This window comes from Planococcus citri, chromosome 1 (assembly GCF_950023065.1).
Source record: "Planococcus citri chromosome 1, ihPlaCitr1.1, whole genome shotgun sequence".
Classification (NCBI taxonomy): domain Eukaryota; kingdom Metazoa; phylum Arthropoda; class Insecta; order Hemiptera; family Pseudococcidae; genus Planococcus; species Planococcus citri.
Window position 1 is genome coordinate 47,315,726 of NC_088677.1, and position 13,107 is coordinate 47,328,832.

General features: G+C 34.2%; 1 protein-coding gene and 1 long non-coding RNA gene across 6 annotated transcripts in view; one reads left to right on the forward strand and one right to left on the reverse strand.

The window, feature by feature from the left end:
• Positions 1–13,107, reverse strand: part of LOC135832360 (protein qui-1) — a 155,820-nt gene that overhangs the window by 101,479 nt on the left and 41,234 nt on the right. For 2 of the 5 annotated variants that reach the window (XM_065345551.1, XM_065345550.1), the window contains exon 2: positions 11,912–11,970. The exons of 2 other annotated variants lie outside the window; for them this stretch is intronic. The gene's annotated coding sequence lies outside the window, so the exon portion shown is untranslated. Of the gene's footprint in view, positions 1–2,860; positions 2,995–11,911; positions 11,971–13,107 lie in introns of those variants that run through there. One more of the 5 variants, XM_065345557.1, reaches the window with a different exon arrangement.
• LOC135832368 (uncharacterized) lies at positions 1,714–2,846 on the forward strand. Its single transcript, XR_010556307.1, has 2 exons — positions 1,714–1,950; positions 2,032–2,846. It is a non-coding gene; the product is annotated as an uncharacterized LOC135832368 (long non-coding RNA).

Genomic DNA, 13,107 nt, shown 5'->3' on the forward strand with positions numbered 1-13,107 from the left:
TGTCTAGAAATGTATGTAAATTCAATTTACTTTTCGAGTTTATTTTCACTCTGGGATACGTTCCAACTAAGATTGTGTATGATGTAGGTTCTACCTACCTTGTAAATAAAATCCCTTTCTTTCGATTAAATATCGGTTGAAACATATCTTCGTGAATTTGAGTTAAAATAGAGCATTTTTGTATTATGTGGTTAGGTAGGTTTGTCTTATCCTAATCCAAACCCATCCCAATATTTCCTAATCGTGAATTTTCCTAATACCTATCTTCTCATTATTTGTTCCTAGTTCTAAAAATCTCTCTTATTCCTAATTCCTACACCACACCATTAATTAGCAAATATGAAATTTATAACAGTCGCGTATTTCTTCTACACGAAATGTATAGAATCAACGTTTAGTTATTCAAAATTGAATTATACACCAGCACTTGAAACGATAAACATGGGATCAATATTTAATCAAGCGAGTCGATTGGTAACTACATAATATCGAGTATATTTTAACGCTATAAGTTCCCTAAGAGGCGTTAATGATGTCGAAAATTTATGATTTGAATTAGATTATAAAAAACTTTTTGAAATGCACAATTTGGATTCAATTTCTACAGATTTTTTTCCCCCTTCGAAAATACAAAAAAAGTGTACACGCATCAACAAATTATACTTATCTACGAACAATGCAAAATTCAGTTTACCTATTGTTGATTTTTTACCTAGGTACCTACATCAAAAATAAGAGCCTCATTATAGAAATAATACTTATCAAAAAAAAATAATCAATGCGTGCATCGTCGTTAAGTACCATATAAAATTATCCAACTGAAGCAGGGTGTAGTAATGATAATAAAATGAAGGGAAAAAATGTTCTAAAGAGTATCCTGGTTCTCTGAACAAGTACTCTTGGAAAAATGCAGAGAATGCAGGAAAACTTCAGATACAAAAGGTCGATGTTTTGAAACAAATAGGTACATAAATAATGTAAAAAATATAATAAACATACTCGATTATTCAAAGATAGGTGAGCTTTTGGCTAAATTCATTTCAAGAGGATGTAGGTAACCGCTATAACTTGACTGATTCAAATGTAAGAGTAGGTAGCTAGGTACTCATTTTTTAAACTTACATGCTTACAAATACAGTTACAAATAAAAAAGGGCAAGGGGGAAAAGGCTAATTTCAAGCTATACAACGAGCACTCAACAAAGAAACAAAAAATTAAGTAAAAGCTTTCGCCAGAGTCGCAGAAAAATAACGCTACCGGTCTAGACGATAGTTTCATTTCAAATCACTTTATTCAGTTGTCGCATCAAAAAGCAACACACCCTCCCGGTTCTTTGCTTTAATTAAACACCATCAAGATATCCATGTAGTCGACAAATGTACAAGAGATATCTTCACAAAAACGATAACACTCCCGACATAATTTATAAGGAATTCGAGCAAAAAGAAGAAATCTAATTAATACATTCGAAAATCAACGAGAAAATGCAAAACGCCAAAAATGCACGTGAATAGTTCGTCAAGAAAAACATTTTTTTTCAAGCACACTAAAGTTTATTTTTCGTTTAAGTAACAAGTTTGTGGTGTGAAAGAATTCTGTGGAATGAATTTTGAAAAAATAATTATCTACATCGGTATGTTTTTCTATTTTTGATAAATTCGCTGTTTAAGTATATTTCTACTTATTTACGTTGACGTACTTGCTCACGAGGGAAGACCATTACTACTCGTAGTATAGATAAATTATCGCCACGTTTCTAATTTCATTTCTCACACTTGACGTATTACCTAGTTCTCCCGTATACAAATATTTTGGGTGCCCGGATAATTTATTTTAATTTATTGTCGTATGGGTATACTGAAAGCCGAAATAATCAATAGTGTAAATTTTGCAAATATTTTAGAATTTTCGAATCGTTCGGACAGGACGTATCTAATACCTTTACCTACAGTAAGTAAGTTGTTGATTTGAAAAATGTACCGAGTGTTTTGGTTACCCTTTCTAGTATGTTTCCTTCTCTTGCTTTGATAGGTACACTGGATAGTACTCTTAGCAACAAATTAAGCAGGCGCCTAGACCTGTACAAAGGCAAATGCGCAATATTTCAGACACCAAACTGAATTTGCATTCAAACAAAACCGGTCGCTGAGAAAACTGCAGAAGCAATTCGGAGAAATGTCATCAACCAACTATTTAGGTTTAGAATTTTTTGAAAGAAAAATCAAATTGCTGCAGGTATTTTTGACCCATGTGGTTTAATCTGGTGTAACTTGGGTTGCATAACTGCACACGTGAAGAAATCAAACTACTCAAGTATCGCACTAATACCTACTCGAGAACAAAATATTCCCCCATGAGGGAAGCAATAACCGCAGATGATATGAATTTTGAAATGAGAACAAACCGGTTCACCTATAAACATATGTACTAAGTATAACAATAATTTTTGTCTGAAATCAAATTTGAACGAGATATACTTACCTACTTGGGTAAGAAAATCAAGTTTCAAAAATTGACTTCATCCTTCCAGTAGACATTACCTACTTTGGATCAGGATTAGGACTGATCGGCTTTCTCAAAGCCCTACTCATGCTTATAATTAGATATTTTTTCATTACCTAACTATAGATACATTCATCTTCTAACAATAAACTCAGCTTCTTCAAATTTGATACTGAGAAAAACAATTTATATATACCTAATAACAAAATGTAATTCACATAATGAATATGTATCTGATTCGAGCTAATATTATATTAATGATGAACATTACTCAATATCTTCAAACCAACCAACCAATAAAAGGAATTGGTTTAATATTAAAACATTAGAAATCCTGCAGCACAGATCAATACCATACCCTTTTCATTTCATTCAGTATAATTGAATACTGACAAGCGCTAGAATACTAGCAGGCTCTTCTACTCCTACATTGACTGCTGATTTTTTTTCTGTTTTAAAAACAAACTACACAAACACCGCAGGGGAACCGTTGTAAGTATCCGCGAAAATAAAAAAGGCAGGCGAGTAAATTTTTAAAATGTTTCATTTACAATGAAAATATCCATTCACATTGATTGATAAACACAAATCCATTAAAATAATGAACAAATAGACGAAAACGGTAATACTTAAACTTTACTGTAACAAGGAAAATAATTTTTGCTAAGTGCTCCTGTTTTCTGAAACATTATCTACGAAATGGTGTCTTTTTATGCTTAAAAACTGCGCTAGTACCCAAGCTATTTTCTAGTTTTCGCGTTAAAAACGTACTGACGAATGGTATTTAACGCGATACGTTATCTTTCTATGTAGAACACAGTACAACTAGACATACCTTACCTACATTATAGAAATGAAGTTAATATACAGCGAAGATATTTCATACAAATGAATGCTATACGTATAGACGTACATAATGGATCAGCTTGAACGAATGACTGATTCCAATGTATAGCTTCTACGCTAAGCGGAGGTGACTATATCAAAGTGATGAAAACATACACCATGCACCATACATTACCTATACCTACCTAGTACCTATGTACCTACCTCCTATCTAAACTTATACCTGTATCTACTGACTACGTATGATATACGTTGATTCATTAGATTTCAATAGCCAACAATCAGTTTTAAATTGTCACCTCACTACGGATAGGTATACCTACCTAATACATTTTCATTTTGATTGAATTTCAAAGTCATTTTTCGACCATTTTATGACGATTGCTCATTAAAAATCCATCAATTTGATGCTAAATGGAAGACGAATCGTTAAAATACCGCCATCACTGTCAATTTTAACACGCGTGCTCTTCAAGTCTTTACAACCATTCTGAAGTCTCCAGCGGATTTTCCGGAATCTCCTGTTTTCCAAAAATCGCTGCAACTAAACTCGTAGTTACCTACCTACCATCTTCGTGACCCTTTTCGACCGATTTAGGCACATAGTTATTTTCGTAGTTATACCATCTTCGTGACCCTTTCGACCGATTTAGGCCTAGGTATATTTTCAAAATCTTTCGATATCGGTTCAAAATCCGAAGTTTTCTATTGAGATCATTTCTGGAAATGAAAATGAAAATCGAAATTCGGAAGGAGGAGGTTCCAGAACGGTTCGAAATTATACCAATGTACTTGGGAGATCGAAAATATAGATTTTGAATTTTAACCCGCGCCATAAAAAGATTTTGAAAATAGGTACGTGTGTAGGTATATGTGCCTAAATTGATCGAAAAGGTCGCAAAGATGGTTAACACGAGTTTATATGAACTGAATTTCATTTTCATTCTACTTACCTACAGAGTGTTTTCGATAACTGGAGAATCCGAATTGAAATCATGTGTCATCATCAATCAACTCGTCGGGAGGTCAAAAATAGGATATAAACCAAATAGGTAAGTTTTTTTTTTAAACCTTCAAAAATCATAAAAATTTCGAGAGTAACATCAAGTAGGTAAGTAGTAGGAGGTACTACCTAAGTACCTATGAGTTAACGCTATACTTTTTGTTCAGTCAAGATGAAATTTCTTGGCGAATAAGTACATACCTATAGAACGTGTGGACTGTGGACTGTGGCTTTAAAAAAAAGATTTGGTTTTAGAGTAGACATACAAGTAGATATACATATCTACGGTGTATTGTCTTTTGAAAAAACTGAATTTTCCAAATATTCTTCATAATTATATAATTGAAAAAAGTCAATACTGGATTTCGATGAGATTTTTGATAAAGCATAGGATACCTAATTAATGTCTCTATAGCACATAAAGGAAATACCAAGGTTAACAGGATTGACATACACGAGAGGTGATTACGAAGTCAATGGCTGTATTATTCCATTTTCCCATTAAATACCACCAGTAAAACGCAGTCGAAGAATGGAAAGACCCTTCAATGAAAAGTAAATAATAGATAGAAATTTACGAGAATCTATAATACGCTGACATAAATCAACGTTTACGGTCATTTACAAATTGTTACCAAAGCTGGTCTGATGGCAGAAGTGTTGCTGACGGCGGCGGCGGCGCAGTGGCCTGGTCTTTACGCCTCGTATAATGTATTTATGTAGTATAGCAAAGAACTATACGGTTTTTGGCCATTAGCAAAAGTTTCGTTATAATTTAAGCTTTGTAAGTTATACTAATTCGTTTTTAAATCACAAGTCCTTTAACGAAACGCCATCATTTTGGCGAAGACTTTCTCTCCATAAACGACCATATTATACGCAATATCCTCATCACTTTCATTTCGATGTGTCTAACTTTAGCGACTCGGACTTGGTTCAAACCCCAATAGTATACACTGTATGTACAAATATAATCCATGTCAGAAACTTGACCGTTAACTTCTACGTCTATGTTTTCGTTAATTCGGCAACTGGAGTTTTTTTTTTCCTTTTCACCGCATCGTATACACCTACCTTATGTACTAGTACGTACCATTATAGCGCTTTACAGCACATCATCACACGATGCTTTTCCTCGGACTCGTGGATTTCACTGCTCATTTAACAAAGCGTTACGTTTACAGTTTGGAAAATCGCCTTATTATTGTTATTGGCGACGGCACAGCGTGCTTTGCAACCCTTTAGCAGCAAATTTATAATCGTCAGTTTCCCAACATCCGATAAGCAAAAACGTTAACACTTGGATAGCGGCGTTTTGCCCAAACACCGCAGTATAAGTAGAGGTACATGGGGTCATTGGGTTGTCGCAGATTTACGATACCATAAAAATGCCTGCCTTTACTTTTTTTTTCTTCTTTTTAGGACCCGCACATTACAATAACATCACACGAGCCGAATTATCTCGTCGAATCTTTTCTTTTCGTTGTAACCTGACGCAGGAATATGCGGTATTTTCGCACGTCGTCGTCGTCGTCGTCGTCGTCGTCGTGTTGGGTTGGCTCGCTGGACCGCAGCAAACGACGTTAAAGTGTCGTAGTTTTTGCCAAGCAAACCTTTTGCGCTTAATATACCCGAGCTCGTTTTAATTTTACCACTAATTACAAACTATACGAAAATAATTCCAGCATTTTAGCATCAACGATACACGACAACATTTGAACAAATTTTTCAACTGGCTGTATTATTCGACCGAGTACGTATAATTTCTACCTCGACACGCGACGAATTGAAATTAATAAATACGGGGAAACGAGAAATACGATTATACTCGTAAGCTGCGAATTCCGTATAGGTATATGTATGTATTTATGTAGTAGGTAGGTACTTGAATTAATCCGTTGTCATCGCGGTGTCATTGCATCGTGTGACCGGTACCATTCAATTTAAAGTCTAATATAACTTCTCACCACATTTCGTCTATCTATAGGGAGGTGAATAGGTAAGCTACCAAACCAACTGGCCGCGTTTCAAATCAAATATGACACCTTTGCTTGAACCTGCAAAATCACCTAACTTAATATTCGCTTTTACAAACGATATCTCTGGTCTGTCTAGGTACCCTTTTAACGGTATAAGTCGTTTCGTAAATTAGACCCATCCTGTTTTATACGCTTATACTAAATTAAACGACGACGAATATACGCTGCTGATCCTCTCTTATTGGTTTAACTACCTATACTGCGAGAAAAGCTCAACTTGGCACGATATAAAGGGGACTTTTTCAACGTACATACGACACGAGGAAAATTATGCCAGCTATTTGATACCCTGCTTCGTTCACTTTTTTTTCCGCCTGATAATGATCAACTGCCAAATGTAACTGGAGTAGCTATACGACTTATCTATAAGTGTTCCATTTCAAAGCGAAAAAACAAAAACTATCGAGAAAATATTTATTCGATTGCATGCTTAGAGACAGTTACAAATCAATTCGATCGTAACACCGACATCGACACATCTGTACAGGAATTATTTTCACGCGAACAAATTAATTTGTACTCCTGCTGTTAAGTACCTATGTTAAAAGCATGGCATGCCGTGATAATTTGTTTTGAGAGGAAAAAAAATGATCAAAAGTTAATCCTTTGTAGAGAGTTCTACCTCTTGGCACCAACTCCTAGCTTACGCTCTCCTTCATTGGGGATGTTCACTATGGACATGCAACTTTTCAAAATTTGTAGACCATTGAGTAGAAGAAAGTAACAATATATTTTTTACATCACACAGAATAAATATTTCTATATGTTTTTTTTTTTTTTCACAACAGTGAAGTAGGTGTAGGTCTGTTTTCATAAAAAGTCAAAAGTCAAAAATCATGTGGAACAGCAATTTCATTTGATTTTGTTTCAGTTTTCGTTCATCGCTGCGGAAAATGATCTAGACATTCCATGAATCCGCAAGTTAACCCAACCAGATCAAAGTTTTGATTGGATTAGATCTGTTCACACCTGATATGATCTAATAAGAGAGACCTGCTTGGATCTGAATATAGATCTGATCAGACCAGATTAAATCCAGACATTCTTCAGATCCAATTATTATATTCGTGTCTGACCGAATCTATCACCAATCAGATCAAATTTTCGATCGGATTAGACGGACGACACAACCCGTTGAAAAGAATTTCTAATTTTATTAACTTCAAAATTGCAAGGAATAGAATAAATTTTACTCATTTTGGGAAGCCCTTTCACTTTTTGTCCAGTTTATCGAGGATCTCGTCACCTTTACGAGTCAAAACAGTAGGTACAGGTACATTCTGAAATCCTGCATAGAAACCAATTTCTTTGGTTAGAAGACATCATTAAAGCAATTTAACCACATTTCTGTAGATTGGCGAACCAAAAGCTGGTATCTTAAAATAAACCTCTACTGCCCAATAAAAAGCCACGAATGCGGTACTTAAAGGTAGGTAGCCTTTATGTTAAGGGTTGTTTTAAAATATCAGCCATAAAGCTACATCTTTTGTTCTCTATTTTTCAAAACACATGCAAGTAAAACTCTCTTACAAGATGAAAATATTATCGCGATATAGTGGAAGGAGAAAGCATTCAAGGTACAGATGCGCCATGCTATGTAGGGTACATGTCTAGGTGGGTACCTCATTTACAGTCGAAACGTACATAAGCTTCGGTAACCACAGTGTTTAAGGATTATAAAGGCCTTGTCGTTCGGCTGCGCTATTTGCCAAAATAAATCAAATACGCTGCGCTACACTGAAATATAAAATGCTCGAGTTAATGGACAACGAAATATATACCGTCTATGATGCGGGGAAAAACACTCGTGTATAGACTTCCACTGTTCTAATCACTGCGAGAATCATCGGAGAAGAAAAATTCCACGCAGTTAGCAATAAAGACAATAAATTTCGCTTCCAATGACGAATTTACGATTGTGGAAAAATAGAAACACGCTTTCGTTGAAATATTATGCGTATACGTAATGTACGTAGGTAACAACGCAAACGAAAATATGAAAAACAATCTTTTCATAAATGTTATATTTTTTAACAACACCATAAAAACATCAATTTTTCCTATACGAATTGATCGTGACGGCAAGCATCGAAAACAACCCATTCGATATTGCTTTTAAGAAATGGTACACGTTGTAACCTTTTCGCTTAAAAAAAAAAAAAAAAAACGAGTTACATACTATTTAGTGACGTCACGCAACGATGCAGAGAAAAAACACACAAAAAAGGAACGCGAATGATTTACATGAACCGAACGATAAAAGAGGGGAAAACACTACAACGAAATTCAATTTAAAATTAATATTTCATGCATTTACCGAGTAAGTATAATGTATTCATTAATTCAATTCCGATAGACTAACGTTAACACGAGGCCTGTTATGAGATCCATGAATCAATGCACTGAAAATATAGCGAACGGTGAAGAATGAAAAAATATCCCTCGCTACCTACAACTTTTTCATCGATGCTCAGCCAATTCGATTTTTCACCTTCTAAAAAATGATATTCAACCTTCAATCCGGAATTATAAAATCTCAAGATTTTTTTCATCCTATAAGCTCGCCAAAACTACATACTTATGTACCTATTTGAATACACTTCAGCCGATTCTTTTTTTCACTTTCGGTTATGGGTATTTGAATAAAATGAGGCGCATGAATAGTAAATTGAAACATCTCGGGTTTGTATAGGATACGTGCGGCAATTGCAATGAAAAAACACTCAATAATGAAAATTAAATATTACTCCGTGGAGCATCTTTACATGATTGAAAAAATTTGCGTGAAAAATGAAAATCGTATGAAAATGTCTAATGTAAAAGTGGCGCTTCTCATGTTGCATATTAATACCTTATATGGTGCCCCTGTTCGCAGGCAGCAAGTAAAAATTACAACATTATCATTAGACGTGTAGGCGTATTTTCATATTCGAAGGGATCGCGGTTTTACCAAAAAAATTTCAAGTACGGATTCTAATACAACACTGTTGAAGAGGGATATATAGGTACATAAAAAGACGTCGGTTTGGGAAATGTATTTTTTTAGTAGGTACTTCTTTAACCATGTCTGATACTGTATTTTTGTTTCCCCTCTACCTGGTTTTATGAACATCTCCGTTGAAATCATAATAAAATCCATCCATTGAAGTTTTTAGCTCGTTGATAAAATGAATGAATTAGAATTCAGACGTCTAAATTTGCAGGATGAAACGAGATAGAAGACGGGGAATCTTTTAAAAATCCCATGTTAAGTAATCTGGCCAAAAAGTAAAAGAGAGCTCCGCTTCTTCAAATATTTTTTGAAGTTGAAAAATTGTTGGTGACGAATCATTCATAAGGTTTTTTGGAACACTCAGTCAAATATCGACTCGGTGTTTTAGTAGGACCCTAAGACCCTTTCAACGAGGACTCTGTTTCTGATGAAACTATAAAGAAAATAACGAAATCATATTTTTGTTTGTTTTTGTTTCAATCAATTTAGGAAGTAATTAGGTACTTACTGTACATATGTATGAAATGCATGCTATATAACTACTTACTTAATTCAATATCAAATCAAACTGGGACACCCTGTATGCATCATAAGTTACATAGATAATACCTAAGTGATTTGCCAACTTGGTAAGAAATTTTACTCGTAGTGTCTTTAAAATACCAACCCACACAGCTTTCTTCCGGGTTTGAAATTTATTTCTTACAGCTGTAATTACAAACTATATCTATAGCTATGGTATGTATGTTTCGCTCCACCATTCTCATAGTACAAACGACTTATTCAGTTATTTTCCCTTGTTGAAAACAACCACAAGCGAAAAGTTTACATACCTACCAAAATCTTCAAGGATAATAGATATGATAGCAACTAGCGAGTTCAGCCGCACTCGTGTTTGAGTGCCATTAGCGCTCACGCTCATTTCAGATATAAACTAATTACCTGGAGTACTGTGTAACTGTGGAAGGCGATCAGACGATAAAAAGGAGAAAAAAATAATCAAGCCCTAGATAAACAGTAATTTCATGTTGCGGCAGCAGGTTTTACAAATCCCAAACTGAGGTGCCTACTACCTACAACATAAAGATCATACCTAATAGGAAAACATGAAATTTGAAAGAAAAAAAATCGGTAAACAGGATTTAACTTGGTATGCATAGCCTAGGCTATAGTAATAATCGGAGGAGAACGAAAAAAATTGTGTAAATTAAATTATGTTCATTTAAATTTCAAAACATGCTTTAAAGTAGGTGCCTTATTACCTACCTACCTACCTACCCATTGAAATTCCGAATTCGAATGTGCGCAACTTCTTTTCTGCCAAATCAACGCGAAACAACAGATTTGAGAATATAAAATTGAAAAAATTTGTACAAATTTTGTTTTTTCTACGTAGGTAGTACCCAAGTACCTACCCAAGTTCTTTATTGTATAGAACAAAATATCAGCATTCGTGTAGCAAAATGGAAATTTGTGTTTTTAGAAAATATTTATTTCGCAAGCATAAATACAGCAAGAAAAATAAATCTCGCTATAGAATTTCTGAAAAAACGCATTTTGTTCACGAATAAGGTATAAATATGTGTCTAGTTTTGAGAAATGAAATGAATAACGACTTTGTTTGCATTTGACATTATTCAAATAAGTACACATTGCCAAATCGGATAGTTAGGTAGTACCTATACTCTTTCAAAAGTTTAAAAAAAAAAAAACTAAATAGTGACTTGAATCAGTACTGTAAAAAGTAAAACATCCGGTCTCTTTTCTTTGAATTGTAAAAAAAAAGTCAAAAGACAAAATTTTCAGGTACCCAATTTGTCCTTTTTTTCGGTATTTAAGACAAACTGGAGGGATAAGGTAAATTCTCATATAGGTATCTGACTATACATACATGAGAAGTAATAGGAAAATTCCGAAAAACTACTTCTAAAGAAGTTTTTATTATTTTACCCATCATATATGTAGCAAAGAAAAAAAGTGTCGAGTCAAGTACATACTTTAAAAATTATTTTACCACATCAGATACGAGTATTAGCCTATAAACATTGTCTTTTAATACCGTGAATTGCTCTCATACAGCTAAACACCAACGAAAAACTAGTTGGTCTGAACAATCCTGAAATCACAAATTCGATTCTTCCCCCCATTTCTACTCAAATAAAAAAAAAGTCGGTAAAAAGTCAACAAAAAAGAGAATCAAGTTGCAGAAAAAATTCGAGTCTGCATTTTATACTTTCATGCCTTTCTCTCATTCTCACTGATAGAGAACATGGCCACCACTCATCGCCAAGTTCCTATTCTTCGTGAAGAAGTTACACATAAAACTTTTTCGATAAATTAGTTTAATCGCTCTTCGCAGCTTCACTGATTTAAACAAAAAAGAAACCGTATTCCAGCTACGTTACTATACAAAAGTACTAACAATTAGTAAAATTTCTTCAATTCGTGATATTTTTTTCCTCGATAAATTTCATTTAATTGGCGCCAAATATAAATAACTCAAGTCAACAATTATAAATGGAAACTTACTCGGCGAACAACCTTTCCAGCATGATTTCGGTGAAATTTACAAACATAGTGTTACGAACCTGCAAGAAAAAAATAAGAAGGAGGGAATTAATCGTAATCTTAAGTATTGCTGATATGTATATAATCAAACAATATTCTTCAACAGTTTCAGAAATATTTTCGAAATTTAAGAGAATTTTTACACCGCTTGGAACGGAGGAGAGTAAAAATTCAATATCTAGTTAATGTACGAGTATGATTTCTACGTAGGTACCTATGGCCTACATTATAGGTTTCTACTTTCACTTTCAACCCCTCACAAGGTGCTTTATACAATTCGAGGGAGATTTTATTGAAAAAGTAAATATGAACATGCTGAATATAAGAAGTAGGTAGGTACCTACCTAGATCTAGGTGCCTTGACTAATCTTATACGAACGTATCCAAACTTGCCATTATCGACAATTCGACATTCACGAGTAGACAGTAGACACATTTGAGCATATTGAGCTTAAAATATAATGGCACTTTTAAAGCGTTCCGCAGAGTATCGTCATTTCAAATTACACGTAGACCTACGGCATTTTAACAATAAAAGCGAAAAAAATTTAATTTCCTTAATGAAAATCACGCGTAGCTAAACTGTTGCGCTAAAATTCACAACGTATAACGAAGCTAATAACGAAAATTTCCTGGAAAAAGAGAGAAATTCGTCGAAAAATTGTACCTATACCGGGCTGAAAATACGTAAACATAGTCGAGACTCGCTGGATTTTCTTTTTTTAATGTACCTGAAACCTTCCTATCTGGTGGTATTCTTCGTACCGAAGGGCACGTGTTTCTCACTAAAACACGACATCTGTTTTAATATTCAAAAGCGTGAATTTTGCCGTAAAAATTTCTATTAACTTTCACACACAAATGTCGTTCTTTTCGCGCCACTAAAAAATAGAAAAATATTTTAAATATTCGTCGCGTTTTATTTACGTTATCATTTGTTGTTTATGTGTATCTACCTTACCTTTTTTTCCTTCACTCTGTCACACATACTTTACATAAAATTACCATTTTATGAACTGAAATTCTCCACTGTAAGAAAACTGCGCGAAAACGAGAAGCCACATTTTATTCAACAAAGTAAGTACTTAAAATATACGACAAACATTTCTTCAGATATTTATTTTCGAGTTAAGAAAAGCGCCGAACCAAAAAATCTT